We start from the raw sequence: 25,786 nt of genomic DNA, 5'->3' as shown, positions 1-25,786 counted from the left end.
CCTTCCTTCCTTCCTTCCTTCCTTCCTTCCTTCCTTCCTTCCTTTCTATCTTATCATTGGCAAAGCTACTTGAGGAACACTACTGTATTGACTGAGGCACAAGGCAGAGTTGTCTAATCTAACAAACTCAGTTTCTATGGACTCCAGCAAACAGAGCTGAAAATTCTTTCTTTGATATATGAGGACAGATTAATTTCTTGTTGCTCTGATTTCAGAAGGAGGAAGCTTGTTTTTATTTTCCATCCGTGTCACAAACTGCAAGTCATTTTACTTTCAAAGGTGACCTAAGCTAAAAAGTTGAAGCAAATAATGAAGCTATAAGAAAGTACAATCTATATGATTATAAAATTTAGTGTTTCAGAATTTTGCTAATAAAGGTAACTAAACAATTATCTAGTAAAAACCCTTTTTACTCCTGAGTACATAGGGGCATTAGGAGTATAGGGAAAAAAAAAGGCAAAATAAGACTATTCTTTCCCTCATTTCCGTATACCTCCCTCTCTTTGTTTTAAAGAACTTTAACTTTCTCTAGGGCTTTAGGTGTTCCAGTGTTTAGAGCACCAGGCCTGGAGTCAGGAAGATATAAGTTCAAATTTGGCCTCAGACACTTGCTAACTGCATGACTCTGAGTAAGTCACTTAATCCCTATTTGCCTCAGTTCCTCATCTGTAAAATGGGAACATGCTGGAGAAAGAAATGGCAAACTCCAGTATCTTTGCCAAGAAAACCTAATGGACAAAGTCCCTAGGGTAATGCAAAATCAGATGCTACTCAACAACAACCAATTACTTATATAAGTATAGTTTGTTCCCTTCCCCCCCAGACAGGTTTGGGAAATAGGTTTTGCCAAAACAGTCAGTTCTGGTAGGGCCAGGTCTAGGCAACGTTCCTCTTCAAGTGGAGTGAGGAGTAAAAGAAACTTCAGTGTGGTCAAGGCTTGGGGATGATGTCATTGTTTAAAAATTCGTCCTGCTGGGATCTGCCATTCACAGCTAGTAAACATTGGGGAAAGACTCAAGGTCAGGTCTCTCATAAATCCCAGTCCAGCACACTGTCCAGCACCCCTCAGTCATGTGATATTGAGTGTAGTCCATAGGAGAAATCCTTTTGAAGAATTGCCTGTATATATATTAATGAAATGGGTCTGTAGAGCTCATGTTTCAAAGGAGCTTCTGGTTAGAAGGTAATAATATCTATTAGTTAACTATCAATAAAGTGGGGCGTTCCAGAAGGGATGCTACATGTGTAACAGAATCCTTCCCCACAAAGGTACCATATACAATATGGATACAGATCTTTATTTACTTTACCATGGAAAATGTGCAAGACACAAAAGACTCATGGGAAGAAATAAACAAATAAAGGAAATGGGAAATATTTAAATAACTCAGTAGATTAACTAGTTTCCCCTAGAAGGTAAAGATCTTCTGTAGGGCTTCTGAACAAATATTTCCTGTTCACCTGGGGCCTATATATTTGAGCAATTCACAGCAATATGAAGTGGGCTTGGGAAGGTTCAGATATTTTGCCTTGCGATGGGTGGCATGGTTCTCTAACTGGAGAAGGAAGATCCAAATTGCATTCTACTGAGAAAATATCTCTCTGGAAGGTCAGTTTCTGATTCTTGAACTCTAATTCTCAAAATTGTGAAACTCAAACTTAAGATTATCTATGAGCTAACTCCCAAAGCTGAAAAACACACATTCTTAGGATTTAGCAGGGGAGAAAAATGTCTGGAAGTCATATATCTTATCCAAGCCATCTGAGCAGTGAAGCAACTACAGGCATTCTATGTGTCAGGTAGGGGAGAAGCACAGGGAGCAAAGAGAGAAGTCAGTGGAGGTGGGGGGCAGTAGCAATGAATGTAATGGATTGTGGCAGTCAGTGTTTATCTGGTCCTGACAGAGATAGATGAGGTGCTTGGCATCAACTCTTTTCTCTGATGATTAGTGAATGTGAACAATTTCTATAAGTTGTTTATAGTATGCATTCCTTATTGTATTCTTTTAAATGAAATTCTCTCTTTTTAACAATGTTACTTTACTCTATTTTGGAAGTCCCAAGGGAGAGAAAGTAAGTAAAACAGAAAAAAGTGAGGATGGGGAAGAGGAAGATATACTTCATAGTTCACTCATATAGACTACAGGAACTAGTCAGGAAACCACTCATTTGGAAGTATCTGGGTCATAGGGACCCATCAGAGGAATTCCCTGAGTGCCATCAATAAAGAATTTGGGGTTATTTTTAGCTCTGTAAGGAATGTTTCCTTCCACATAGGCCCTGCTGATCAGATTGATTGGAGAAACTTATCAAATTGATCAGGGGGTTCTCCTGATATTACTTGTTACATACTCCTCTCTGGCATGACTATGCTAGTCTGTTAGCATCTGGCTCAAGAAAGCTACAGGATATACTACAGTTCCCTGATAGTGAAGGCCCTAAGGGAATAGGATCCCATTAATGATATTGTGCTATTTAAATTAAAAATCAATCTAAGGTGTGCTAGCTTGATGAAGAAGTTGATAGTGTGGGACTCCATCAGATGGTTCAGGGACATAAACATTAAACATATAATAGGAATTAGGCAGTACTCAGAATGAACTCATGGAAAGATTATATGATGCCCTACACCAATGACTTGTCTCTACAGTCAAATTTCCAATTCCCATGGAGTAGATTACAATCCAGTCTGTCTCTGTGAATTAATTGTCAGTCCACAAATTGGGTAAAAGATCCTTTCCTCTTTTAAAAATATATTTTTTTGAGGCTATAGTCATTGAGGTGATAGAATATACTTTACTCTGACAGGGTTTGCTGATCAGCTACTATTGAAAAGAATATCTTAGAACATATTTCAAATTCCTCTTCTTTGCTTCTAGGGCCAACAGATTGTCATGTAACCATAGTACCAAGACACCATTTTTTTTTTTTTACTCTTTACTCATTTGAGGTTTTAGCTGACATTTGTCAGGAGGTTGCTCATGGCTGGGACCAGATATTGGAAAGTTACTGTGCCCTTATTTTCAAATTTGCCTTTCACTGAGCCATTTAAATGAATGGCAGGGGCTTATGGTTTAGCGTAATATTTAATTCTGTTCCTCATGATATTACTAAGAGAATGGTGGGGGAATTAACCCAGATCAATTGATTCCAGAAGCCTCACTGCACGAGCCATCTGACTGATGTCTGCTGTTACTACTAGTGGTAGCAGGTTCATTTCCCTCCTCCTTCACCAGCATTTCATAGGAGAGATATAGGGACTTGATACTGGTTCTAGTCCAATTGAGATACAGCCATCTCTTGGCATCTTTTTAAATAGTTCCATGCAAGAGTTTGAGGGCACTTTTGGGGACCATGCTGTTCTTAAAGTGGAATGAGATGCAGAGTAAGATGAAAGTATTTACTCTATATCTATTTTCTGCCAAAGAACCATATTAGATTTATCCTCAAGGTCTGTCTGCAGTCATATTAATTGTGGCATCTTTCACGGAATCTGCAGTGTGGAACCCATGGGGATTCCAAGGTAAGAAAAGCTGTTTTCTTCAGACATAACTGGGGTCCCCAGATTTTGTATTTGGAATTTTATGAGGAGTATTGTATGAGGTCATCAATCAACTAAGACACATGCAGAGGGGAGCAAGGGGAAAAAATAAAGTAAAAAATGCACAGCAGAGAACAAAAGGAAACCAACAAGGAAATAGCTTTGAAAACAATGTGTAGTATTTATTATATGGGTTTTCTTGAAATGGAAATATGGTCTTTTATGTTAAATCCTCTCTTATGGTTCAATGTGGTGTATATGGCAATGTTTTTCCCCCCTCATTCTGTATTTAAGTGTAAAATAAAAAAAATTACCTCAAAAAATTTTAGGACTAAGAGAATAGCCCTGACTTTCCTGATGTTCAGTCAGGTCTGACTCTTTGGGACCCCATTTGGGATTTTATGAGCAAAGATTTGCTGCTTCCTTCTCTGTTCATTTTACAGATGAGAAAACTGAGGCAAACAGACTTGTAACTTGTTTGGAGTCACACAGCTGGTGTCTGAAGTCAAATCTGAACTCAGGAAGAAGGGTCTTCCTGATTCTAGCCCTGGCACTCTTATCTACTGTGCCACCTAGCTTCCCAATGCCTCCTCTGTGCCTGAATATTAATGTCTGGCATGAGGTGGTCTTACAGTCCCTGTAGAGTCTTTTTGTATCACCAGTCACCTCTTTGTGTAAATTGACCCATTTTAGTACTAGTCATGTTGTCTTGTCTGGCACTGAGCCAAATGCCTCGGTTAGTTGAGCCAGAGGCCACCTTTTATGTTCGGCTTCATTCAATATAGACTGTAACAAGAAGTTATGCTTGCTGCAGCCATCAGTAAGTGTGAAGCCCTTTTGATTCCTGATGATATATTCATTTCTCATAATCCATTCAATGGGTCTTTTAGACAGGAAGGAAACATAGTCCTTACCTATGGTATTATTCAGGGAAATAGGTCTCCGATTGGAGGCCAGATTCATATTACCCTTTTTGTAAATTAAAATAGGGGTAGATGACTGCCACTCAGTCTGGGATATGACTCCTCTTATGTGATATTTAAAAAACAGTGCTTAAATTATCTCTGGAATGATCTTCTTACAGATTAAATATTTAATGCCCTCTAGTCCTCAGGCTGTGTTTATACAGTTTTAATTGGTCTCATGCCTTGACTGGAGTAAATGGATCACAAAATGTGTTCCTTCAGTCAGCAGGAGTGTCATCATTTGGTAATAATGTGTGCATGACTGTATGAACGAAATCCATCCTTTTCCAGGTATATATTTCAGCCTTCCACCCTGCTGGAACCGAGTCATACCCTTTGGAAAAAAAGTGATAATACTATAGGGGAAAGATGACTGGTGCTTGGACCAAAGCTATCCCAACATATAGAGAAGGAAAGCGGGTCAGACAACAACAATAACTAACATTTATTTATATATATATATTTATATATATTATATATATGTTATATATATTTATATATATATAATATTTATAGCACTTACTATGTGCTAGGCAATCAATCACTCAATATTTATTAAACACCTACCATGTACCAAGAACTGAGCTAAGCACTTTATAATTATTATCTCAGATGGTCCTCACAACAATCCTGGGCGGTAAGTGCTATCATTATCCTCATTTTATAGGCAAGGAAACTTAGGCAAACAGGTTAAGTGACTGACCCAGGGTCACATAGCTAGTAAGTATCTAATGCTAGATCTGAACTCAGGTCTTCCTGAGCTCTAGCACTCAGATTATCCACTCAATACTAGAGATCCTATGAAGATTTTTTTTTGGGGGGATAAATTGGGTGACAAAGGAAAGTTAAAAAAAAAAGTTCTATCCCTACTTAAAAAACCAAAACTAAAACCAAAAAATGGTTCTCAAACTCAAAGTTCTTCATTATCTGTTTATTTCTTTTCTTAATTTTTCTTTGCTTTTCATTGTATTTAGTTTTGATGAGAATTTCCAGTTGACAAAGTCATCAACATTTTCCTCTTTCATCTGCTTCCTTAATAACGAGGAAATCTTAAGATTTCACCCTCAGATTTAATTTCTCAACTCATTACTCCTGTGCAGCAGCATGTTTTCCTTTTACCTCTGGGTCTTGAAAGAATGCTGCACAGTAAGTGTTCTTGTCAACTGTGCCTGCTGTTAAGCTGACACACCCTTGTTTCCATACAAAGAACAAGGTTTTTGTTCCACAGAAACAGCCTCTTTATATTTTCATTGGTTTATGAATACTGAAGAAAGAAAACCTTCTCTTTTTTTTTTTTTTGCAATATTTATAAGAGGCCCAATGGCAATTAGTAAGAAATTGAGATTTTCTGTGTTCTCAGCCTCCTACTCTCCTTTGATTTGTTTGTCCTCAAGGGAGACAGAAGAAAGAGGGAACCTTGGGGAGGAGCCCAGAACTCTTTGCCTCTCCAACTCTAATGTCTGCCCAATTACGGTGCTGGAGAGACAGAGGATGAGAGACAACTGCCTCTTGTGGGAAGGAAGATTGAGAGAGACCAGAATTAATGGTAGGTAGACAGTTTTACTGCCCCCTGATTCCCCGAAGGACCTCTTCCTCTCTTAGATCTCAACTCTGCCTGAGCCCCCTGCCCTTACCTTCTATTCCAAACATGTCAAAGTGGTACTAACTATAAAGATAGGAGAGAGGAGGAGGTGGTAGAAGTTTTTTCCCCAGCTAGTTCAGAATGTCATAATGTATCCACTGGATAACTTTTCCCTTCTCTAGCTAATTTATTAAATTTCACAAATTAAATATTGGCAGTGTGGACTAAAGTGCTGAAATTAGTCAAGAAGACCTAGATTCAGGTCCTGCCTCTGACATATGCTAGCTGTGTGATCACAGGAAAGACATTTAATTGATCTGGGCCTCGATTTTGCCATCTTTAAAATGGGGTTACTATTTCCTTGTAGTAATTCCTTCACAGGGTTGTTAAGCAACTCAAATAAAAAAGAAGTATGTAAAATGCTTTGTAAACTTTAAAGCACTATATGAGGACTGGCGTAAAGATGTATAAAGTACTCACTTGACTTAGAACAGAATTTCCCAACTCTACTCTTGAGTTCTTTTAGGGTTCTTTGTATTCAGTTACATCAGGTAATACATCTCTCACAGCACAGTGGGAACACATCTGCTCTTTGTATCATAGCATTTTAAATATGCTAGGGAAGTGGACTTGCCTGAACAGTAACAGCCTTTCTCAGAATGCTAAGGTGGATTAATTAGCTCATGAGGTCATTTGTTTAGGAGAATTTGCCTTATAGTTTGTCATGAAAGTGCTTAGTCTAAAGGTGTTCCACATGTTTAGGGGTATGAGGAATGTGATATGTCCTTTTCATGTGCTACTTTAGTTACTGGACTAATCAAAATAGTAGCTGACATTTAAATAGTGCCTACTATGTGCTAGGCACTATACTGAAATGCTTTATAAATATTTTCTCATTAAGTCCTCATATCAACTCTTGGGGGTAGGTGCTGTTATCATTATTATCCCCTTTTTTACAATTGTGGAAACTGAGGCAGACAGATGTTAAATGATTTGTCCAAGATCATCACATAGCTTAGTGTCTGAGATCTGATTTGTCCTTAGGTCTTCCTGATTTCAGACTTAAGGTTTTTTCCACTGTACCATATATCTGGAGTCACTTCTTTTTTTTTGACAGAGTAGAGGTCCAGAGTAGACTTTACATGGTTAAATGGATGAATCCTTCTTGACAGTGGTTGGCATACTCAGCTGAGAGATGGTCTTTCTATTTTAATTCCATTCCTAAACCTTTGTTAAGTGCCTTTCTTAGAGAAGCAGTGTAGTTCTTTGTAAAGACCATTGGATTTAAGTTGAAGACTTGAGTTCAAATTATGCCTCTGCTACTTATTCTCTGACTGACCCTTGGCAAATTCCTATATGTTTTTGGGTTTCATTTTCTTTATGTCTAATGAAATGGAGAGGGGAGAGAAGCAGATAAGTAAGATGTGATTCCTGCCCAGTCGGCTTATAATGGCATACCAGAAATTCCACTTGGGCATTGATTGTCAGACCTTCATTGAACCAGTATTAATGGGGCTTCATCTGGGTTCAGATTGTCACTTGAGAAGTTTATATTTGCCTGAAGCTCATGCACCCCATCTTTGGTTCCATGTGTATATTAGCCATGTATATCTATATTACATATAATATATAATCAGTGGTCAGTGGCCAGTATCTGAACACAAGGTAGCTTCGCCTCTGTTTCCCTTAAACATTTAACTGAATACATTTTTGTGGTAACCAGTTAATTGAGCATCTGACATTGATTTCAGGGACCATACTTATTTAAATAATTGTTTGTGTTTAGTAACACTAGGTACCCAGTTTTTATTTTTTCTAGACCTGTGATTTTAATTTGCAGTGATATTAAACTCAAATAGAAACAGATCACTAACAGCAATATATTGACTTTGAAAACCACAAATTAGCATTATCTAGATTGTATTGTATTTTTATTTCTTTTGTTACACATTTCCCACTATCGCTTTAATCTTGTTCAATTGTACTTTGGAGTCCCACAGGCTATGAGTTTGACAAATCTGGGGGAAACTCAGGCTGAGGACAACTCCCTTTAGCAGGAGTGGGGAATCTGTGGCCTCCAGGCCACATGTGGCCCTTTAGGTCCCCAAGTGTGGAACTTTGACTGAATCCAAACAAGTTTGTCCTTTACCATTTCAAATTGATATTTTCTCTACAACTTAATGTTTTAGACTGAGTGTTGCCTAGAACTACTGAGAAGTTAATTGACTTGTCCAAAGTCACACAGCCTATGTGTCTAAGATTGGATTTAAACTCAAATCTTCCTGAGTTCCAAGCCAGGGCTCTATGCACTATACTTTTCCTAATAAGTGCTTCTTTTTTCCCCCTAATTACATGTAAAAATAATTTTTAACATTTGTTTTTAAAAATTTTAAGTTCTAAATCCTTTTCCTCCCTTCTTCCCACTTCCCTTTATTGAAAAGGCAAACGATTTGATGTAGGTTATACATGTGCAGTCATGCAAAATATATTTTCATATTAGTTATTTCGTGAAGAAAATGCAGACCAGAAAAAATAACCAAGAAAAACGAAGAAAATAAAAAAGTATGCTTTGATCTCCATTTGGACTCCCATCAGCTCTTTCTCTGGAGGCGTCCGGACAGTATTTTTCATCATGAGTTCTTTGGGATTGTCTTGGATCATTGTATTGCTGAGAATAGCTAAGTCAGTCACAGTTGATCAGTTTTGACTTTGTTGTCATCTGAGTTTGTGTTTTGATAGTTTTCTGTCCCCATAACTTTCTATGATCACATTATTTGTTGTTGTTATTGTTTACTCATTTTTCCATTCTATTTCTTGACTTTTAAGTTTATGGTAAAGTTGGACTTTGCTCCTGGGGTGGAGGGGCATGTTCTAAGCTTCATGTTTTCCATGCTGCTGTTTTCAGAATTAGTTCTGGGGGATCTGTAAGTTTTCAGTTCTTCCAAGGTAGTGTGGTCTGAGGAGAGGTGTGGTCACTGCTTTTCTGGCTTTGTGCTTTGGTCTTATGGGGTTTTGTGTGACCACAAGCATTCTTTCTGCCCTGGAACTGTGACCAGTGTTTCTTCTCCACCTGGGCTGAACTCTCTACTGTACAAGTGTTCTTCCTCACCCTGGGACTTTGAAAATGCAACAGAGAACTGCACCCAGTGCCAGCAAAAGGTTCCCTGTAATCTCTTCCTGACCAGTTGTCTTACTCCCTTATGTCTGTGGACTGAGAACTCTGGAATCTGCCATGCCGATTCAGCCACCCCAAGGCCCGCTGCTGGTTTGCTGGGCAGGGCTTGCGATGGCTAACCTGTGCTGGACTCAGCTCCACTCTCACCCCAGTGGGACAGACCTTTCCTGCAGACTTTTTAAGTTGTCTTGGGCTGGAAAATTGTTTCACTCCGTCTTTTAGTTGGTTATGCCACTCTAGAATTCAATTTGAGGAATTATTTTCAAGTTATTTGGAGGAGAGTTTGGGAGAGTCCCTGCCTCCTGGACTTTATTCCACCATCTTGGCTCTGCCTCCATAAATGCTTAATATGATGACCTGCTCCATGAGTGTATATTAGATAAGTGCAAATTTAAATTTAGGTGGGATCTCTAAGAATATATTTGTGAAAAATGTTATGCAATCTGCCTCAGTTGCACTATACTTCTAAAAACTCTAGAATCTAGTACTTTTAAATCTTGCATTAACATTTTTGTTACTACCCCTCTGTTACTACATGATATTCTCAATAATACCTAAAGTTGTATTGTTAACCCCATACTGAAAAAGTATAATGTTGGACTCAGAGTTCTGGAAAATATCCTGGGGTTTCTTATTATCATGTGCCTTCATACCACTCTAAAGGGGAAATTTGTGAAACCCTTGATGACTTCCTTACAGCTGCAGTCTTTTGAGTACAGCTGGCAAAATGGACCATTCATATTTGCCATTAATGTGAAATAATTAAATTTGATGCTGTGATATAGTGTGGTACTTTATTTTTCCTGTCATTGTAATGCATATTGTAATGCTTACATGTAAAGAGAAATCCAGGTCATCAACCAGCCAATTTAGGACTGAAAAGTCAGAAATCAGAAGTTCCGGGTTCTAATGCCGGCTTTGCTACTAACTCCCTACTCCAGATTTCCTCCTGTAGAAATGTTTAATATAATTTCTTTTTAGAAATTATTATAGTTCTTTAAATAAGAAGGTAACATAAACTTAGTTCAAGAAAGCCATAATAACCCTAAATGCTCAAAAGGATTTTTGCGTAGTTGTTGTATTAAATTCTGACCAAGCCAAGAGTTAAAAACAGAGGTAATATCAAGAGGAATACTTTATTTTATTTTTTTTTACCCCTACCCACTTCTCCAAAATAGCAGTCCCACAGGATATCCCCTCCTCCAATCTGCTCTCTCCCATATTTTCTCCCATAACCCTTTTGACTTTTCCAGTAGGGCATGGCGGATCTCTATGCCCCAGTGTCTGTATATCTTGTTTCCCAATTACATGTAAAATAGTATTAATAATAGTATATATGCATTTGATTTTAAAACTTTGAATTAAAGATTCATTCCCTTCCTCCCTTGTCACCCACCCTTACTGGGAAGATAAGCAGTTCAGTATAGGTTGTACATGTGTAGCTAATGCAAAACATTAACGTAGTAGATATATTGTAAAAGACTGACTATATTTCCCTCCCTCCTATCCTACCTCCCACTTGTTCTATTCTCTACTTTTATCCTGTCCCTTTTCAAAAGTGGGTGCTTCCAACTTCCCCCCTCCCCAGCCTGCCCTCCCTTCCATCACCCCCCCTCTCATCCCCTTCCCTCTTACTGTCCCGTAGGGTGAGATACCCTATTTAGTGTGTATTTCATTCCCTCCCCAAGCCAAATTCAATGAGAATAAGGTTGACCTATTCCCTTTTGCCTTCCTATTCTTCCCTTCCATTGGAACCATTTTCCCTTGCCTCTTCTGTATGAGATAGTTTACCCCATTCTGTCTCTCCCCATCTCCTCTCATTATATTCCTCTCTCACCTCTTAATTTCACCTTTTAAGTATCATCCCTTCCTATTAAATTGGTCCTGTGCCCTCTATCTATGTATACCTGTAAACATATGTATACACAATCACATTTGTATTCATATGCCCATATACTCATACCATATGCTCATATATAGACATATATATGTGTGTGTATATATATATATATATTTCTATTCCCTTCAACTATTTTCATACTGAGAAGTGTTTCATCAATTACAAATATTGTTTTTCCATGTAGGAATGTTAATAGTTCAACTTAGATAAGTTCCTTATGATTTCTTTTCCCTATTTACCTTCTCATGCTTCTCTTGCTTCTTGTATCTGAATGTCAAATTTTCTATTCCACTCTGGTTTTTTCAGCAAGAATGCTTGAAAATCCTCTATTCCACTGAATGACCATATTTTTCCCTGAAACATGACACTCAGTTTTGCTGGATAGGTAATTCTTGGTTTTAATCCCAGCTCCTTTGCCCCCCAGAATATCATATTCTAAGCCCTTCGATCCCTCAGTGTAGAAGATGCCAGATCCTGGGTTATCCTGATTGTGTTTCCACATGTAAGGGTTATGGGATTTAAAGATCTTCCATGCCCCATTGGACTTGCTGACGTAGCAGGAAGGGGCGGAGCAAGAGGAAGCGGAAGCCAAAACTAGAGTTCTTGAGGTGGCTGGCGGTGGTGGCGATGGCAGCAGCAGCAGCAGAGGCAGAGGCAGCGCAAAGCCCTTTTTGAGTTAGCCAGAATTTCTGCTAAGGACTCCTGCTGAGGACTGCCAGGGGCCGGAGCTGCTGGGAGCGCGTTTCCCGGATGCTGGGTGGTTGCTGTGAGTGGGGAGAGGAGGACCTTTGCCTGAGGTAGCCTGTTCTGTTTTAAAGGCTTGAAAATGTGGGTGCTTTCTACTTTATCTACCTGTGCCAATGTCATAACTACTCTGATGGCTTTCACTTTCTGGTTTTGGGACTCAGTCTTTTGGTATCTTAATAAATTTTCTAGTTTATTCCCCCATATGGCAAGCATGATGTATTTTGTGATGGATAATTATATCAGCATATCTGTAATCTCCATAGGCATTGTGAATATGGCATTGCTGATACACTACAACATTCAAATTGTTTCTTCCTGGCTGCTTGTAATATTCTCTCCTTGATCTGGGAATGTCAGAACCTGGCTATAATATTCCTAGGAGTTTTTTTGGGGGGATCTTTTTCAGGAGGTGATTGGTGGATTCTTTCAACCTCTATTTTGCCCTCTGGTTCTAAAACATCAGGGCAATTTTCCTTGAGGATTTCTTGGAGGATGATTTCTAGGTTCTTTCTTTGATCACGCTTTTCAGGTAGTCTAATAATTTTTAAATTATCTCTCCTGGATCTATTTTCCAGGTCAGTGGATTTTCCAGTGAGATATTTCACATTGCCTTCTATTCTTTCATTTGTTTGGATCTGTTTAACAGCATCTTGATTTCTCATAAAGTTATAAAGTTCTGAATGATTCTCCTTAGTGAGCTTTTGAGATTCTTTTTCCATCTGGCAAATTTGGCTTTTTAAGGCATTCTTCTCCTCATTGCCTTTTTGAGCCTCTTTTGCCATTTGAGTTAGTCTGTTTTTTAAGGTGGTATTTTCCTCAGTCAGGCTGTTGACTCTCATTTTGTAATTTTCTTGCATTTGTTCTCATTTCTCTTCCCATTTTTTCCTCCACTTTTCTTATCTGCTTCTTAAGGTCCTCTATGGCCTGTAACCAGCTTGTATTTTCCTTTGAAGCTTTTGGTGCAGGAGTTCTGACTTCACTGTCTTCCTCCTGTTCCATGCTTTGATCCTTTTTGTCCCCAAAATAGGAGTCGAATATGGGTTCTTCCATTTGCTTTGTTTCCTTTGCCTGGTCATGTTGCCACTCAATTACTTGACTTTTGGGCTTTTTGCCACAGTAGGACTCTGCCACCAGACAGGGGAGCTTCCATCCCAAGAGCTGGGGTTTTCTCAGCTGCTGGAGGTATTAGTTGGGTGCCCTTGCTGAAGCCTCCACACACTCTGGCAAGCTGGACACACACCTCAGGACCTCCACCCTAGACCGCAATCCAGATCCGAACAGGTTAAAGCAAGAGTGATTAACCCTCAGACTGGTTGCTTGGTCCCCCCTACACTCTGCAGGCCAGGAGCTGAAGCTGCCACATGGGGGCGGCTGTGGCTTCCCCGGGGGCAAAAGCCTTCGCACTCCCAACTGCTGGGTCCCAAAGTCCACAGTGTACTGACCTCTCACTTTGTCCTTAGCATCTATGCTAATCTTAGCATCTATAATTCTGGAACCGGCCACAACTGCTGGCGATCTGGAATCCCTCTAGCTGGTGGCTGGTCAGGCCCGCCCTGGGACTAAAACCTCAGAGTGGAGTGGGTTCAGCTCCCAGAGCGCTGTGCTGGCTGATTCCTGTCAGCCTGCTGGGATGTCCTTGGCTGGAGGTTAGCTTCTCTGTGTCATTTTGTGGGTTCTGTAGCTCCAAAGTTTGTTCAGAGTCCCCTTGTACATGAATAGGTTAGCTGGAAGCCGGAGCCACGCAGAGGAACACTTTCAAGATGATCTAGTTGCATCATGTGCATAAGTATTTTTATTTTACTTAAGTAAGAGTTCTTTTGTAGCTAATGAAATAAAATTTAGTGAAGTTATACCTTCTAATGGAAAAAATTTAAAAATGGACTGCTAGTTTGTTAGAAAAAAAAAGAAAAAGATGACAGTAGCGAGTACATACTGAAGTTCTAGAATCAGCCCCTCCAGTTTTCAACAACCTCTTTGCATTTGAGATGATGAAATACTCCTGACTTGCTGATTAGATAACACTTTAGAATCGTTCCATTTTTAATGTCTGACTTTAGCAACGCATGTCAATGAAAAGGTCTCTATTACAGATGGGTAACTAAGTGGTACAGTGGATAGAGTGCTGAGCCTGGTGTCAGGAAGACTCATTTTCCTGAGTTCAAATCCAGCCTCAGACACTTAAAAACTGTGTGACCCTGGGCAAGTCACTTAACCCAGTTTGCCTCAGTTCCTTATCTATAAAACGAGCTGGAAAAGGAAATGGCAACCTACTGTAGTATCTTTGCCAAGAAAATCCCAAATGGGGTCACAAAGAGTTGGACATGACTGAAAATGACTGAATAGCAAAAAAAATTACAGATGATTATGAGAAAGAAGGTTAAAATTTTTCTTGTCACGCCATTCTCCTGACCCCCTTAGGTTAGAAAAATCACTTTTACCCTACTGAACCTTAGTTTCTTCATGTATTAAATGGGCATTATAGGATCATAGATCTAGAGCTTTCTAGACCAAATCACCCTGCCTTGGCTTTTGGTCTACCCTATAAGTATTATCTCTCCCTGTTAAAATGTAAGGTTCTTGAGGGAAAGTTTTGTCTCACTTACATGTTTAATGTCATCAGTGCTTAAGGCAGTACCTGGAACCTAGAACAGTACCTTAGGACAATACCTGCAAATTATTAAAACTACTTTTAAAATTCATTCTAGGCAGGGATTTCATGGGCCACCTAGGCCAATCACAGCATTTTACAGATGGGATAATATCATTTTTGCCTCCTTCATAGTTCATTGAGAAGATCAAATGAAATAATAGGTATAAAACTGATAACAGTGCTAAATGAGTGTAAAGCTCTGTTATTAATTGTGAGGCCTTAGTGAGGAATTCAGAGTCTGCCTATACCCATGGTTCACATGGTGGTCAGAAGAAGCAATACATGGACACTCTCAAGGTCTCTCTCTTTTTTGTTTAAAGCAATCAGGGTTAAGTAACTTGCTCAAGGTTACACAGCCAGTTATTTCTGGGTGTGGTGCTAAGTATCTGAGCTCAGATTTGATCCCCAGGTCATCCCGACACTGGAGCCGGTGCTCTTACTCACTGAGCCACCTGGCCGCCCCTATCAACGTGTCTCTTAAGAACTTTGGAATTGATTGTTGTGACATGGTAGACAGTAGCACAGGACCACTCAGCATGGCATGCCCACATCAGAGAAGGTGCTGTGCTCTTTGAGCAAAACAGAATTAAAACAGTTCAAAGAAAATGCAGGATGAGCGAATTTAGAAAATCGACCCCAAATGTTTACATGAATTATTTATGCCTGACTTGTAAAGCATTCCAAACTTGTATTGGTCTGATCAGTCACAACCAGATACGCCGAAACCTGACTCTAGAATAGTGATGTTATTTTGGTTCCCTGGAACAAAGGACAACAACCAACCAACCATAACCGTGGTATTTAATAAGTTGAATTTGTAATATATAAGCTGCCTTTTCTTAAATATTTCTCTCATCCAATGGTTTATTGCTCATTGATTCCAAAGACCTTGCATCATTCCCTAAACATATTTGTGTTTCCCTCTTAAAGGTATACTTTGTTCCTCTTACACTTAAAAAGAACAAAACCACACTAACTACATAGGTGCTCAGATGTAATTTTTGGATTCTCAACCTATGCTAACACGTTTCCCAAGATACATTCAGTTCCTTTTTGTTAAGTGAACATTTGACATCTCTGAAATCCTCAGTACACCCAATGCTGACAACCACATATAGGCCCAACTACACATTTCTTAATTTAATTTCCATGTATAATTGAGTTAGAATACTTCCAAAATAGAAAGGCAAACTTTCAGATCAATAGCACACAGTAAGGAAAACTTTCACGTCAATTCTCACATAGTAAGAAAAGCAGCTCTGCCCTCTGCTGGAAGGTAAGATGATTTGGTCTTCTTTACCCTTTTAGTTGGTACTATAAAAATCACTACTTTTTAAAAGACCAAGGAGGTTTAAAAATTAAAAAAAAAAAAGCATTATTGAGCTATAGGAGGGCAGCTTGGTAGCACACAGTGCTAGACCTGGAATTGAGAAGACTTCTCTTTCTGAGTTCAGATCTTTTCTTAGACAGTTGTTAATTGTATGACCCTGGGCAAGTCACTTGACCCTGTTTGTCTCAGTTTCCTCATCAGTAAAATGAGCTGGAGAAGGAAATGGTAAACCACTACAGTATCTTCGCCAAGAAAACCCCAAATAGGGTCACAAAAAGTCAGACTAAAAAAAGACTGAACAAAAATGAGGTACAGGAAGATGGTATTTAACCAATATTAACATCTGATTCTAGTTTGTACCAATAAATTATCTATTTTCCCCTTTGTTTTAAAGAACCTATCACTTCCATGAAAATTCTTAGGACATTTAATAACTCACTAGTCACATGTGTTTAAGTTGGAGTTCTAAACTGTAGTTCTGCTTGAGAGATTATCCTCACCAGACTTTATCATTTGGCAAGTGTCACAAATAAAATAAGCTTTTAAATATAAAAACTGCCATGACTATGAATAATTAAGCCCTGATAACTTGACTTGACTTTCTTCCTCTTTCTTTCTCTTCCCTTCTTAAGGGCTTCCCTTCCTTTCCCTTCCAATGCGTGAAGGAATCCTCAGGAGTGAAGTCAGAAGGAAGCTGAAATGTGTTGTAGTCTAGAATGAAGCCTACACCAGGAAATATGAGATATTAATCAACTACCCTGTATCTCCATCGTCACTCTTATTACTTGCCTGACCAAATCAGGCTAGCTTCTGTCTAACCCTATTAAAATGTATGCTCCTCCTATGCAAGTATTGTCTCACTTATATACTTATATCACCAGTGCTTAGGATGGTGCCTACAACAAAGTGATTTTTTTCATTCATTCTAGGATTGTTTCTGGACATCTTCTGTCATCATTTTAACCTCATAGATTTGTCTTCATGTCTCCCATTTCTATTAGTGTCTATTATATAAATAATTCTTCTGTCTTCTTTATTTTCAATGTTTTTATTCTTCCATCTATTCTAGATATTAATCATATTACTACTGTATTTCTTTATATTCTCAATGTTCTCTTTTAAATGATAAGAGAATCATAACATTTAAAAACAGAAAGAACTTTAAAAATCACTAGTTCAATCATCTCCTTATTAACTGGCATGTTATCTTCCATTTTCCCTACTCTTTAATTTTCTTTTTCAATGTAATTAGAGTTTTAATTTTAATAAAGAACTGACAACTTTTAAATGATGAGAGAAATGATTATTACTTTCTTGTATTTAATAACTAATTATTGTATTGGGACCAACATTTTCCCCTCTTTCTACTTCCTTATCCAGGAATAAACTAGTGTGGGAAATCTTGTGCAAAAACTTACCCAGACAGATGGAGAGAATAGATGCATTCCTATTCATTGTGTTTGGTCAGAGAGGTCTGGGGGTAGAAGGGGATTACCTCTTTGATATACACACACACACACACACACACACACATACATATCTTGACATGTCTCTTTGACCAAGGTTTGGGTAATCTAAGTTACTTACCTCAAGACCCTTATTGAAATATAGCTCAAGTCTTTATTATAATATTTATTCTTTTATTAATTCTTAGCCAGTCAGAGTTGATTGCCACCCTCAGGAACACCTACTTTTCCAAGAACATAAGAACTGTAAGCCTACGACCATAAGGGGTCTTTGGTCTAAGAGAGATGGCCAAAATGACCATCTTTTTATTATTAATTAATATACTAGCATGTAGGATATGCCCGGTTTAGCACTCCACTGTGGTGAAAGGTTAAGAGAACTAGGAAAATAAAGGGTACTGGGTAACCAGTTTCCAGTTTCAGAAGTCATATTGGCCATCCAACTGGTTTCCTGGTCAAGGTTTTGTGATTCCATTATTAAGATGTTTTCTTCCCCTTAGATGCAGACTTATCCACTGATCCCCAACAGGTAGCATTACATACATCTTGCTCAGTTTTAAAGAGTATCCCACAGCTGAAACAGTTATTGCTCTATTCTCAGAATAATTTGGCTTTATGATTCATTAGACAGCTTAGCTGCCCAGAGGGAAAAAAAATGCCAGCCCAGGTCCTCTCTTCTGGTGAGGAACAGACAAATTTTTCTTGGAGAAATGAAGAATTCAAGCTCTCCCAAAGTCAACTTCTCAGTAGCAACTATCAGCTGATAGAAATATGGTCCGGCGTCCCATTGGTGGCAACCACTCCACTTCCAGGCAATGGTGTAGAAACTGTAGATTCTTCAGGTTTTTGGGATCCCTGTGGCCTGGGCACACCTACTGCAATCTGTACTTGGTTCAATCAGAACACACCTACTGCAATCTGTACTTGGTTCAATCAGAACGGCATGGCCCCAGGGCGGTGGTTCCAAAGCTGTGTGGATTAAGTCACCCAGGGCGTGGTCTTAGGAGGTCCAGTGGTCCAGAGGGAGCAGCAGCAGAAGAGATGGCAAGGAAATGGCCAGGGTGGATGGTCAGATGGGATGTGAAGCACGGTCTAGAGTCTGGGGCGACTAGATAATATGGGCCATGTACGTTGCCCTTGACTGACTCACCAATCAGGATAGCACTGCCCCAGGGCCGTGGTTCCAAAACTGAGTGGATTAAGTCAGTCACTGAACTCCAGAGGTAAACTCTCTGTGGGCTGAAGTTCAGCAGCACTTAAGTACATATCCATGGGGACAGCTTCTAGTTCATCTGGCACAGAGAGTATCTGCTCAGGTGACATCTGAGGTGGCAGCTGGAAATGCAGTGGGCAGCAGGGATGGGATCCCCTGAGAGAACAGGAACTAGTTTGTAGCAGGGTACCTCCTCAGAGCCCTGACACCACTTAAAGAGAATCTGATTGGTATCCTGACAGATATGATTCAGACAATGCCTGGTCTTCGGGAGAGACTGGTTGGAACAACGAATATCGTCAATGAAAGCCAAACACCTCTGCCTGGAATGAGCAGTATGTGCCTGTTGGGCAGCCCCATCTGTAGCCAGCATTCTTCGCTCTTTTAATTGTCCATGTAGCAAGGCCTCCACACCATAGTGTTGGCGGGAGCGCCGAAGACATTTCAGCTTCTTCAAACTTTCTTGCTCTTTTGTTAAAAGTCCCTCTGGACCTGTCAAAAGGCTACTACCTAAAGCTTCATGTTTTGCCTTGCGATTATGTAAATAATGATGTTTCTTCTCTTTCAGTAGATGCTGAAGTCATTTGAATTGGTCAATATATAAAGACTGTATAAACGAATCAGTTTTTCATACATGATCAGGGCCACTTCTTCAGCTGTGTAGACGCCAGCATGTTTTAATGGGTCTTCTTGATCACTTTCTATGCTATCAGCTTCACTGTCAGTATCACCTCTCCATGTCTGATCCACAGTAATGGGCTCCTGATCCCCATCACTCCAGCTGTCTTCATCTAGAATTCGGCTGGTTTCACTGCGACTACTCTCTGGGGTCTGGGAACCCAGTTCTGTCTTAGCATATGAACTCAGTTGGCACAAAAGTGTTTTACCCATGGATCCAACATTGTTTTTCTTCATCTGAGCATGAAGTGCCTGGGCATTCCTAAGGGCATGTTCTGCACAGAAGGACACGCCATCTTTCTTCTCAGGCTTCGGGCCAGCGTTAGGACATCTCTTTCCATTCTTGGTGGATATGTAGTTACATTGCTTGAAAGGAGCATTCCTGTCTTCAAGGATATGCTTAATGCAAAACTCTTGCCCTTCAAGATGAGGCTGAGAGCATGGACGGTGTGTGAAGGAAAAAGACAGGGGCTCTTGGGACCTGGGCACTGCATACCCCTGATTCGATGGCAGGACATGGATCTGAATTCTGTTCATACCAACACCTCAATGGCCTTGCTGCTAGTTCTCTCCCCCTAGCTACATTTAAAGGTTGAATTCCCCATTGGGTGTTTATCCTAGGTTCAAGTACTCTCTGGATTGTTGTGAGGATAAAAATGAAGTGCTATTTGTTTTCTTCAGCATTTTTTTGTGTCTCCTTTACCAAGCTGTTGACTCAATTTTCATGATTTTCTTGCATTACTTTCATTTTTCTTCCCGATTTTTCCTCTACTTCTCTTACTTGATTTTCAAAATCCTTTTTGAGCTCTTCCATGGCCTGTGGCCCATTCATATTTTCCTTGGAGGCTTTTGATGTAGGAACTTTAACTTTGTCGCCTTTTTCTGATTGTTTGTTTTGATCTTCCTTGTCACCAAAGTAAGATTCTATAGTCTGACTTTTTTTCTATTGTTTGCTCATTTTCCTAGCCAATTTCTTGATTTTTTAGCTCTTTACATCTCTGCTTCCAGTGTGGAGGGTATACTGTCCCAAGTTTCAGGGCTTTTGTGCACCTGTTTTGAGAGAGATTTCTAGGGACCTGTAAATTTTCAGTTCTTCCAAGGTCGTACGATGAAAGGAGAGGTGTTTATTCCTCTCCTGGTCTGTGCTCTGGTCTGTGAGTGACCACAAGCATTCCTTTCTGCCTTAGAAGTGTGAGGAGGATTTCATTTCCACTGCACTATAAGCATTGGCTACACCAGCACTTCTCCTCACTCCAGGACCATGACCCAGGACGGTGACCCAGATAGAAGCAGTGCAAAGCGAGAGAATCCTGCCTCAGCACCACCAAAGAGATCCCTGCAATCTCCGCTGAGCAGCCACTGGATCCTCCTACTGTCTGTGGGTCAAGAGCTCTGGAAGCAGCCCCTACCACTGCTCCACCAGCACCCTGGGGCAGGGGCTTTACCTTGCTCCTCTCTCACCTGTGTCTGACAGACCTTTCCTACTGACCTTTTAAGTTGTCTTTGGCATTTGTGGGTTGAGAAGTCTGGAAACCACCACAGCTGCCAGTGATTCAGTCCCCTGAGGCCTGCTCCAGCCCCATCTGTGCCGACAGGGCTGAAGGTAGATTCCACTCTTCTCTCAGACTGGTGCAACAGACCTCTCCTGGTGACCTTCCAGGTTGTCTAGGGCTTCAAATTTGTTTCACTCTGTCATTTTGTGGGTTCTGCCGCTCTAGAATTTTAGAGTCATTTTTAACAGGTATTTGGAGGAGTTTGGAGGAGATCTGAAGCAAGTCCCTGCTTTTGCTCTGCCATTTTGGCTCTGCCACCAATAAAGTGATATTTGTAAACTGTTTTATAAACCTTAAATCACTATGTATATGCTAACTAATAATAACAATAACATATCTATGTCTCAGCAATACATGTGGCCAAAGCAAGTCATACTTCCTATATTGGAGGACATGGATGTCTTTTCTTATGGTATCCTTATTCTGCTCCCCTGAATATGACATCTCTTCCAGGCAGGTGTAATGGTAATTGTAATGGTAATTTGAAGATCTTCTCTGGCCCTTAATAGGCTGACGATAATCACATGGAGTTTGTGGTAGAAGAAGTTTGCTGGATGGAGCAGAAAGCTGGGAGTCAGAGCAGTTAGAATGGAGAGAGGATGCAGGCAAGGAGACAACTAGACTTGTGAGTGTTTGTCTGTGGGAAGGTTTTGGGATGGTGTTGCTTCCTGTGGTGATAAGGTGTATTAACTTCTTTGTTGCTATGATGGATTCAGTTTTCTGGTGTTGGGATTTGACTTTCTGGTATTGGGATTTGGCTTTGTGGTGTCTGAATAAATGTTTTGCTTCTGTCTTCTATATGGAGAGTATGTTATATTTTGCAATTCAGAACTATGCCTGCATATTAATAGTCACTGTTGGTGCTGTGAATATTGCCTTGGCAATATAGCAGGTTGTTCAGTTGGTCTCCCTGAACCTGGTCTTTTATGTAGTTAGTCTCTTGATAATGGGGCTTACCTTTTCTCAACTCACAGAACTCCCTATAGAGTTGGAATGACTCCTCAGAGAGATTGTTTTGTTCTTTAAAGGGCTAGCAGGGGCACTGGCCTTTGAACATCTAATGGCTAGTTACCTATGTAAATGTAATATCTATGTAAAGTATAGATAATTCTTTGTACTTTGTTTAAAAACTTATTAGTGTCTTATTTTCTCTTTATATTTCTTTTAAAATAACACCTTGGTCTTTTCCCCGTGCCATTTTATCTTCTATAATTTAATCATGTGGGTTAGGGAAGGGGCATGCAATAAATTGAATGGGATCTTCTAATCAACTCTCCCAACTATATTAAGTAATACTATTAAATACACACACAGATATAGATATATATATATGTAAATTGATAGTTTTTTAATCATTAAAATTAGTTACATCCAGATCATGCTTTTCAAAACATGTTTACTGGTACTGTAATGAAAAAAAATAGAATGACAAAAGTATCAGCAGAGAGTTACATGTTTTGACATTATTCATGTTAAATTATTTTAGGAACTAAAGGAAATGAAAAAAGTTATTCTATGAGTCCTAATGGTCAGCTATGTAATATTACATAAAATGCTAGATCAAATTAAGTTTAAAACATATAACATATATCATATCTTTTGGGAAAGCCCAAGAAAAGAAGGAAAAGCCTGAAATAGATGTTAAAACTTGGCCAAAAACTCTCTACCAAAGCCCCAGAGACTGAGAGGAGTGATTTGTCAAGGTCATATAGCTACTAAATGTATTCTGGGAAATCCCTTAATCTCTCAGTGCTCTAGTCAACTCTCAAAGACTTTTAAGTTACAGAGAAGATAATGACCTACATTGGCAAGAGATTCCTCACCTGGGAATTCTTTATACTAATGAATTAATAGGTCCAGTCCTATTCCTGTCCCTACAATTTCATATATGGCTTAGACTTGATATCTACTGAGATTTCTACCAAATCTTAAATTGTGTGACTTTGTGACTCTCTGAAAAACAACTCTGCAAGTACAGGGTGGGAAAGGCAAAGCTAGACAAAAGTTCCATGAGACAATGTAGGAGTTTTATTGGACTTCAAGCTCGTTAGATGTGAACTGTCAAGAACATGTCTGTTGTATTTTGTTCTGGATATCACATTTAAAAATATTCCCAGGGGCAGCCAGGTAGCATAGCGAGTAAGAGCACCGGCCCCAGTGTTGGGATGACCTGGGGATCGAATCTGGGCTCAGATATTTAGCACCCACCTAGAAACACCTGACCGTGTAACCTTGAGCAAGATACTTAACCCCAATTGCTTTAAAAAAAATTCCCAGAGGAGGGTAAGTGAGAGAATATAAAACTATGCTATGTAGTTGAAAGAAGGGGATATTTAGCTTGGAGAAGAAAAGATTTATGGGAAAAAGTAATAGGACCTGGAATAATTTTAATATTTTAATGACTTTCAGGTGGAAGAGATTTACCTTTTTTCTTTTTTCTAGTCTAGAGGACAAAACAAGAGGAAGTTATATAGAGGTAAGTGGGAAAAGTTATCCTAAAGAGGAATTGGGCAGCTAGGTGGTACAATGGATAGAATGCCAGAGCTGAAGTCAGGTAGACTTATCTCCCTGAGTTCAAATCCAGTTTCAGATACTTAACTAGCTGTGTGATACTGGGCAAGTCATTTAAACCCATTTTCCTCATCTGTAAATGAACTGGATAAAGAAAAGGTAAACCGCTCCAGTATTTTTGCCAAGAAAACCCCAAATGGGGTCATAAAGAATTGGGCATGACTGAAATGACTCAATAACAAGAAAGAAGAATTGGGAGGCAACGGGTTCCACCCAGTGGTAGTCCTCAGGTATAGACTAGAGGGGATTTTTATTTAGGTTTGGGTTGAACTAGAAGGTCTCTAAAGTTACTTTAATGGTTGTATTCTTTGATTCTGTAATTATTTTTATACTAGTGATCTTGCACTGACTTCTAATTTGTATCTATTTGCTGTTAAAAAGGATTGCAGGTGGAGTAGGTGTGACAGAAGCATTTGTAAGAAAATATGGGGAAAGAGAATGCATATCTACACTAGTTGAGCACTTTTGAATTCATGCTCAAGTTTCACTTAATACATAGAATGGCATCTGAAAACATACAATTTTTAGCAAGTCTGCTATTTGTATAGCTATGATCTATTGGGATGCAGGCTGTATGAAAAACAATGATAGTGAAAGCTGTGGAAAGTGGCATCAAGCATCATATAGGTGCTCAGTAAATATTTGGGGATCCATAAAACAACCTTTAACAACTAAGCATGAAATATGACCTCTGAAATGGCAAGGGTCACACAACGCCTTATTAGATTATATTCCTAAGACTAATGCGGAAGTTAAATCCAGGTACTATATTTGCTTCAGTCATCTTATTCTAGCCTTTGTGATGACTGACATTTAGAGATCAGCCCTGAGGCCAGATGTTCACCAAAAGAATGCTTGGTCGACTGGCCACCTTTAATCTTCAACGAATGTCCCAATGTCATATCATCAAATTAACAATACGTTCAATTTAGAATTTAAAATGGTGGAGGGGAGAAAGGGATGAGACAGGGGATGATGGAGGGTAAGGCAGGTTGGGGAGGGGAGGAAAGTTGGAAGCACACACTTTTGAAAAGGGACAGGGTCAAAGTAGAAAATAGAACAAGTGGGGGGTGTGATAGGATGGAGGGAAATATAGTCAATCTTTTACATTATACCCACTATGGAAATGTTTGTGTAGCTACACATGTACAACCTATATTGAATTGCTTATCTTCCCAGTAAGGGTGGGTGATGAGAGAGGAAGGGAAAGAATCTGGAATCCAAAGTTTTAAAATCAAATGTTTTAAAAAATATATTATTATTATTTTCTTTTTACATGCAACTGGGAAATTATAGGCTCTGGGGTATATAGATCCATCTTACCCTATTGGAAAGTCAGAGGGGGCATGGGGAAGGATATAGGAGAGAGCAGACTGGGGGAGGGTAAACAGTGGGATCGCTCTTTTGGGGTGGTGAGTAGGGGAAAGACAGGAAGAAAATTTGTAAATCAAAATTTTGTGGAAATGAATGATGTAAACTAAAAATAAACATCAAATTTAATTTAAAAAATAAAAAAAAGAATTTAAAATGGGCAGGAATTGTGCCTAATTATTTTATATAATGCCTACAATATTTAGGGGAAGTTAGTAAAGATATTTCTTAATATCTACTACTTGTTAGTGCATGTAACTAAAATTTTGGTAGGGGGTTGGCATTGGTTGTGTTGCATATAAAGAGTTGGTAAAATTATTCTATATATGCTTCTAGTTATCAGTTCTTTCTCAGGATGCAGATAAGCATCTGCATCAGACAGTTGAATGACTTTTTAACAAAGCTTAAATGAGTTTTTTTTCTTTTTATAAATTCTTTCTTTAGTCTCTAGATATAACATACAACTCAATAAAAAGGAAAAAATCACTTAAAGGAAGAAAGAAAAACTCACCTTCTCTATGTGCATTTGGCACTTCATCTTCTATTAACCTTCCTTCCTAATTTACTTCTTCACTTTAATGAGATAATGGTAGTTTTCCCAATTTAATAAAAGATCATTAGTTCTACCCTTTAAAAAATACTATTTTTCTGAAGCTACACTAAAGCTCCTAGCCTTGGCTTTCCTCCTTGATCCTGTCTTGACCCAGAACTTCACAGAAGACCTGTAAACACACACACACACACAAACATGCACACACGCACGCACACACGTACGTACATGCTCACCCCTTAAAGCTTTCCCTCTACTGGATATCACCAATTTATCCTACATAGTTGTTTTCATATTGTTTCCTTCATTAGACTGAGAGTTCCTTAAGAGTTGGGGTTGTCTTTTGTTCATCTGTCTTTTCCTAGTGTTTAGCATATTACCTGGCTCATAGTAGGCATAGAAGACCCTCAGTAATTGCTTATTGGCTGACTGATTGACGGATGAATACACACACGGGTATACCTACCAGAACTACTACACCTGCCCTCCCCCCC

At 39.3% G+C, this 25,786-nt stretch overlaps 1 long non-coding RNA gene and 1 pseudogene across 1 annotated transcript; one reads left to right on the top strand and one right to left on the bottom strand.

Moving 5' to 3' along the window:
* Positions 1 to 5,593: 5,593 nt before the first annotated feature.
* Positions 5,594 to 23,276, top strand: LOC138170488 (uncharacterized). Its single transcript, XR_011170637.1, has 3 exons — positions 5,594 to 6,052; positions 21,310 to 21,425; positions 23,243 to 23,276. It is a non-coding gene; the product is annotated as an uncharacterized lncRNA (long non-coding RNA).
* On the bottom strand, positions 18,101 to 19,784 carry LOC138170083 (KAT8 regulatory NSL complex subunit 2 pseudogene; annotated as a pseudogene).
* Positions 23,277 to 25,786: the final 2,510 nt, after the last annotated feature.

Source organism: Petaurus breviceps, unplaced genomic scaffold (genome assembly GCF_028583685.1).
Source record: "Petaurus breviceps papuanus isolate PSGF00001 unplaced genomic scaffold, PetGlider_PUasm1.0 38, whole genome shotgun sequence".
NCBI classification, from domain to species: domain Eukaryota; kingdom Metazoa; phylum Chordata; class Mammalia; order Diprotodontia; family Petauridae; genus Petaurus; species Petaurus breviceps.
The sequence above is the reverse complement of the archived record's forward strand: the minus strand, read 5'-3'. Positions and strand labels throughout refer to the sequence as shown.